Here is a 7,669-nt window from a genome sequence, read left to right as displayed (position 1 = left end):
TTTTTATTAACCAAATAATAAAAAGTTCCATATTCCTTAACCTTATGTTCAATGTCCTTCAGATTATGGTTACTATATATTTTTCTAGTCTATTGGATACTAGTAATTTTTAATGCTCTTTTCAACAAAATCTACTTGCCATGCCCCAAATGAGTATCTTCTACCTCTACACCATTGCTTATATTGGTCTTAGACTCTGATCTTTTCATTTTCCTTCAATCTAAGTATTTTGTTTTGTCTACCATTCAATTTTTAATTAAAATAGCTCCTAAGCATTTTTTCTGACTTCTCAATGAATATTGAATGCATGATCATCTGATATTATTGTGGGTTTTTTTTTTTTTTTACTTCTGTTAGACATACTACTCTTTATTTATGTCTTTTAAACCCTATACATTTTTTTCTGATCTAGAGATCACATTACATTTTGTTATTAATGTTTTTTCTTTTAATTAATGTGTTTATACTCAAAGTATTTAATTGAATTTTCTTCATTTTGAGATATTTAGTAATTTCAACATATTTTACTTATTTTATTCCCATATTACTCACTTTCTGATTCATTTCCCTTTGATGGTAGTTTCTCTGGGATCCAGAGCTTAAAGTTCTTTCAACTTCCTGGAAATTTATGTTTCAATGAATCTGCTTCAAGTGACTCCTGAGGGGGAAAGGGTTAGAATTTGAGCCAGTTAGATGCTGGGTTTTTTTCCTCAGACTTAGTGCAGTCCCACACATGCACACACGTGTGTGTTCTGCTCTAATTCTCCGTTCCTCAGTTTTTTGAATCTGCTTTTTTTTTTCACTACTAGGACAAGGGAAGATAGAGTTCAGTCTTGTTGCAAGTGTATGCCTACTACAGGAATGTGATGGGTGGTGGTGAAGGGGATGATGAGTAAACATATTGGAATATAGGGATTTGCCTTCTCTTTTGATTATTTTTTGAATGTTAACTTATTTTGATATAGGATTTCTTAGACTTTATTTTGGATATATATTTTTCATTTTGAAGAGCTTTTTTTTTTTTTTTGGTTTTGTTTTTAGTATCCTGTAAACCATACAGGGGTCCTCAAACTTTTTAAATAGGGGTCCAGTTCACTGTTTGAGGGCCGGAGTATAGTAAAAACAAAAACTTTGTTTTGTGGGCCTTTAAATAAAGAAACTTCATAGCCCTGGGTGAGAGGGATAAATGTCCTCAGCTGCTGCATCTGGCCCGCGGGTCGTAGTTTGAGGAACCCTGAGTATGCTGTACTCAATTGTAGCCCCCTTGGTTCAAGGAGCATTTATCCTTCTATTTTACATTGGACATAGTTTCTATCACAGTGTATCACACAGAGTAGATTCCTGATAAATATTTGTAGAAGGAAAACAGGCAGGAAGAAGTAAAGAAGAAATGAAGGAAGAGATACTTTTTTTCCTAATCAAAGTGCAGTTTATGTTTATTGAGTAGGAATGACAAATCCATAACAAAATTTATTTTGTTAAAACTCAGCAGATGACATTTTTATTATTTACTCTGTGCTTATTAGAGGTGTATTCAAGTTGGAATGATTCCCTGAAAAACAAATCAAATTCATTGTCATATCACCAAGGCCTTTAATGTGTATTATGTAAATTTATATTTTGCTTGTTCCCTCAGTTTTCTTTGTGGGCAAATAAGATCAACACAACTGTAAAGATATAAGATCCCAGAAATAATTTTAGCAAGGAAACATTTGATTTTGTCAGTCAAGGGCAGCCAAGCATAATCTATGGAAAAGAAAAATTGAATAGTTTATGCATTGAATTCATTTTCAAATATGTTAGTTGACAGAAATTAGTTCATAGAAAAACCTATCATTTCTACTCAATGAAAGGACTTTCAATTCACTTTCTCTACCATTAAATTGATGAATAGAGAATATGCCTTGCATTCTTACATGGATCAAGAATGTGTACAAGAAACAACTATTACACAGAATAGAATTTGCTCCAAATCTTATGTGGGTATCTGAAATCTTATATTGTTTAATAAGAAACTTGAATTCAATAATGTCATTTGCAACACACATATATGAAATAGAAAAACCCAAGTGTTGAAATAAAGGATTCGAGCAAGAATTTGTGAAGACCAGTTAAGTAGAAAATTTGACATCTAGAAGTATAAAAAAGTAAATATAAACAAGCAAACATAAAGGTCTGAACAAGGTTAAATCATTTCTATTCTTTTAGGGAGAAATGATACTTGTATCCTTTCAGAATTGTATTAAGAAGCAAGTTCCACAGAGTTTGTAAAGGTATGTGAAATCACATCATGGGCTAAGATACTTGAAACATAAAAGCTACATGGTAGATGCAAGGAAACCTTGCATCTTGTGTTCTTCAGAGAGTATATTAATCATTACTGTGATTCCTATATGGAGACAGCAGGCTTTAGCTTTCTTTCATAAAATTTAAGTGATTATGTTTTCATTCATACACTGTTAAGAAGAAGCTCACCAATCTTTGAGAACACACAAAACCTACTATGTTCAGGATATTGTCATACCCTCTACCACTCCCATTCAATAAATTCCAGTGGTTCCCTTTCTGTTTATGGTTCTTGTTACCATAGATATCTGGTAGAACAGTGCATAGAGTTCTGGGCCTTGAGTCAGAAAATACTTAATTAAAATCTATACATACTAGCTTTGTGCTGCCGAACAAGTCACTAAACCTCCATTTGCCTGAGTTTCTTTAACTATAAAATGGGGATAATAATAGCACCAACAATGCAAAGTTTCTGTATGGATCAAATGAGATAATTTATAAAAAGCATTAGCACAGTGCATGGCATATATGGAAACTAGCCTGAAACATACTGGTAGCACTAGGTATGAGCCTCAGGAATAGCAGCAGCAGCTTCTGAAGCTCTCAGCTCAGAGACAGTGAGATCAGATGCCTGCTTAGAAAGAGATTATAGGGAGCATGTTGCTGGTATTAGATACAGCTGACCCTGAATGGCTGGCTCTTTTGCCTATGAGCAGTTTTGGATTAGAGTTCTACAATGGAACAGAGCACTTGTGATTATTTACATAAATTTCTGAGGGAGTCTTAGTCCTAGTTCCAAAGCAAAAAGGAACATTAATTTTTATTGTTGCAGGAGAGCAAGGGACCTGGTCCAATTTTCCTATCTTTCTTGGGTAAAGACTAGACTGCAGACCAGGAAAGTACTGACCATATCTCTCCATTATCACTCCACCTTAGAAGCAAACTTGCAAATTTCCAGAACTAGCTACTAAAACAGAATAAGAAAAAACCTGAAGTTTGGGGAAGTTCCTCTGAAACTTCAGGTGAACAGAGTCCAGTTTTTAATATAAAATTTAAATTGGGAGGAAAAACGAGCAACCAAGCAAAAACAACAGCAGCAGCAGCAGTAGCCGCAGCCACAGCCGCAGCCACGGCAGCTGCAGCAGCAGCAGCACAGCAGCAACAACAAACCCTTGACCATAAAAAGCTATTATGGTGTCAGGAAAGACCAAGAGGTGAATTCATAGAAAGACAATAACGTGAAAATAGCTACAAAGACTCAAAGAACAATGCTAATTGAACCCAAATATAAGATTTTCTGGAAGAGTTAAAGAAAAAATGAGTGGTGAAGGAAAAATTTGGGAAAAAATGGGATTTATAAAAGAAGTTGCTAAAAATGAATTATCAAAAATGCACAAAAGAAAAATAACACTTAAAAAAAAACCAGAATGGGTCAAATGGTAAAAAAGAAAGATACAAAAATCCAATGAAGGAAAGAACTCTTTAAAAGTAGCTAATTGGGAAAAAAGTTACAAAGCTCACTGAATAAAAATAATTCCTTAAAGATGAGAATTGGGCATGTGGAGATTTATGATTCCATGGGATATCAAAACACGCTAAAAGAAAGTTAAAAGAACAATAACAAAAAAAAATCCAGAAGAAAATAAGAAATATCTTATTGGAAAAACAAGTTACCTGGAAAATAGATGAAGGAGAGATATTTCAGAATTATTAGGATATCTAAAAACCATAATTAAAAACAAGAGCCTAGACATCTTGTTTCAATATTTATCAAGGACAACTGCCCTATGATCCAGTAGGTAAAAAAACAAAACAAAAAAAAAACCCAAAACAAAAAACAAAACAACAAAAAACTGATCATCTCGTGAAAGAAATGCCAAAAATGAAAGTCCCAGAAATATTTTAGATAAATTCCATAGCTCCCAGGGCAAGGAGAAAATATTGCAAGCAATCAAAAAGAAATAATTCCAATCTCATGGAGTTATAATCAGGATCAAATAAAATTAAGCAGTTTCTACCTTAAAGTAATGGAAGACTTGAATATGATATTCTGGAAAATAAAGGATCTAGGATTACAAGCAAGAGTCACCCATCTGGCCAAACTAAGTATAATCTTCATGAGAGAAATGGATATTTAATGAAATACAGAACTTTCAAGCATTCCTAAAGCAATGACCAGAACTGAGTAGAAAAAAAATTGACATTCAAAGATTCACACAAGATTCAAAAGAACCATAAAAAGGTAACACACAAAAATAAATCATAAGAAACTCAATGAGGTTAAATTGTTTACATTCTCTGTTGGATGATAATACATGTAACTCCTAAAACTTTTATGATTATAAAGGCTGTGAGGAATCTACTTATAGGATATGAGTGTGAATTGATCATGTTGGGATAATATAAAAAAAACACACCATAACCAGATGAATTTATAGACTAATTCTAACAGACATTTAAAGAATGCGTAATTCCAATCCCCTGGAAATTGTTTTTAAAAAGGAAGAGAGTCCTGTCAAATTCCTTCTATGAAACAATGCAATCTCAATACACAAACCAGATAAAACTTAGAAAGAGAAAGAAAACTATAAATCAATATCCCTAATGAATATTTATGCAAAAATTTAAAATCAAATATCAACAAAGAAATTATAAATATCTGTCAGAAAAAAACATCAGGATTTTACCAGGAATTCAAGGTTGGTACAATGTTAGAAAAACTATAAACTTGATTGACAATAATCAATTGTAACTTGTGATGATAAAAAACAAAAATTACAACATTATTTCAATAGATGCAAAAAATATGTCAAATATAATTTCCCTTTCTAGTTAAAACAACAAAACAAGAACTAGAATAATGGGCATTGCCCTGGAGTTAGCATGACTAGGGTTCAAATCTAACCTCAGACTTGACACTTACTGTGTGACCTGCACACATCACTTAACTCTGATTGCCTAATCCACCCGAAAAGAAAGAATACAAATAACTCGAGCTTTCTATAAAATTATAAATTGTAAATATCTACAACCAAGAGGCACTCATCTCTGTAAGAGGAATAAAAAAGAAACCTTTCCAGTGAGACCAGGAGCAAAGTAAGGATGTCCAAAACCACTATTAATATTCCATATAATTCTTGAAATAAAGGTTATGGCCATAAAATATGACAAAGGAATTGAAAGAATAAGTATGCAGCTATTACTATGTGTTGGCTTATTTGAATCTTAGTACTCTATTAAAACTAATTGAAACAGTGAACAATTTCAGCAAGGTTAAAAGATTTAAAATAAATTTATACAAATCTTAATCATTTTTCTACATTACTAAAAAAAAAAAAGGCTAGCAGGAACAGAAAGAGAAATTCCGTTGAAAATAATAAGATGACAAATATGATTTGGGAAACTGTTTGCCAAGGTTATATGGAATTATAGTGGAAATATATGAATACATTCACAGAACATTCTTCATACAAATATTTGTTCATGGATAAGTCAAGGAGATATGATAAAATAATAACAATCAAACTATCAAAGGATTACTTTTTAATATTAAAAAATCCTGTGGAGGAATAAAAGATCAAGAATAAGAAAGGTATTTAATGGAAAAAAAAGTGGGGAGAAAGGAGGTCTAGCAGTACTCTAAATATTCAAACTACACCACAAAGCCACCACTATAAAAAATAGTACTAGGTAAGAAATAGAAAGATTGATCATTAGAATGGATTAGGGACACAATATATGAAAGTAAATGAGCACAGTAATTCAGTATTTGATAAATCCAAAGAGTCCAACTGTTATGATAAGATTTAATATTTATTTGGTAAGAAGAGAAACATAGAAGCCAAAAGCATCAGTGGTTTAATATATAAACTTATTATAAAACCTTAAAAAATGATTTAAAATAATACATAATATAGTTTTTAAAAATTATTTTGGTGTGGCCATATTTTCATTTAATGGAAAATTAAATGTTACTCTACTTATTTTTCTTTCTTGATTTTTGCAGAATTATATTTATGGTTGATTATTAGAGTTGTGTTATAATATGAATATTTTAATATTATAATTTAACTTAAAGAAGTCCTATGTGTGACCTAGTAGAGTAACTCTAAATTAATTTAAACATTTGGTAGTTATGTTGAATAGATTGAATAGATTTATCTTTCTGTCATTTCCTCTGTATTATTAGCATTGTATAGAAATGCTGATTTATTTTATATCTTGATAATTTAATGATGGTATTAATTTTCTTAAATTTTCACTTATTTTCTATGTAAATCATTATTTAGCTAATAGAGAAATGTATTTGTCTTATTTATTGGCATCTCTTTATGTATACATATATTCTTAAATATATTTATATACTGTTAATTTTTTACATTGTCAAAATACTATAGGTTGTATTGATATTTCTAGAAGTATGTCAAGTAGTAGTGAAAAAAGGTAGCATATTTATTTTATTCCTGTACTAGTGGTAACATCTCTAGTATTTTGCTTTTGTAGATAAAAATTTCATTTGAAATATGCTTTTGGTGACATCAAAGAATAATCCTTTCAAGATTATTTTTAGGATTTTTAATAAGACTGCTACATTTTGAAGTTTTTCTGCATTTGTTGTTTTTGTTGTTTCTACTATTATTTAAGCCAATATTCTTCCAAATGGAAGAATCATCCTTACAACTCTGAAATAAATAAACTGAGCCACAGTGCATAGATTTTGGGAATGTATATGTGTATACACAATGGTTGGTTGGTTGGTGTCTTTCATTCTTGAAGAGGGCCAAAATGATATTACTATGTTGGAATCAAGTTAGTATGTCCTACTGTAGCTGATTAGACCAGTACAAGCTCAGAATGCTCTGCCACAGATCAGACACAAATGGTTCCTATAAACTTTTAGAATGGATTGTCCATCTTTTCCCATCTCAAGTCTCCCCTCTCCCCCCCAAACTAATTAAAGTTTGCTTTGCTTATAGAGCATAGAACTTTCTCTGATGAGAGCATGCTATGCTAGGTAGTCCTGTGCCAGTGTCTCCCGTATCATATGGCCAATCCTAAAGTTTCTAAGAAAGACCTTGAGAGTGTCTTTGTATCACTTTTTCTGACCACTTTGTGAGCACTTGCCTTGTGTGAGTTTGTAATAAAATAATGTTTTTGGCAGACATACATTTGACATTAGAACAATGTGGCCAGCCTGACAGAGTTTCATTTTCCTAAGTAAAGTTTGAATGCTTGGCAGTTTAGTTTGAAAAAGTATCTCAGTGTTTTGTAGCTTATTCTGCCAGGTGATCTTCAAAGTTTTCTTAGACAATTCAAATGAAAGCTATTCAGTTTTCTGGTATGGCACTGGTACACTATCCAGATTTCAGAGCCATACAACAAT

This window comes from Sarcophilus harrisii, chromosome 2 (assembly GCF_902635505.1).
Source record: "Sarcophilus harrisii chromosome 2, mSarHar1.11, whole genome shotgun sequence".
NCBI classification, from domain to species: domain Eukaryota; kingdom Metazoa; phylum Chordata; class Mammalia; order Dasyuromorphia; family Dasyuridae; genus Sarcophilus; species Sarcophilus harrisii.
Note: the sequence above shows the minus strand (reverse complement) of the source record.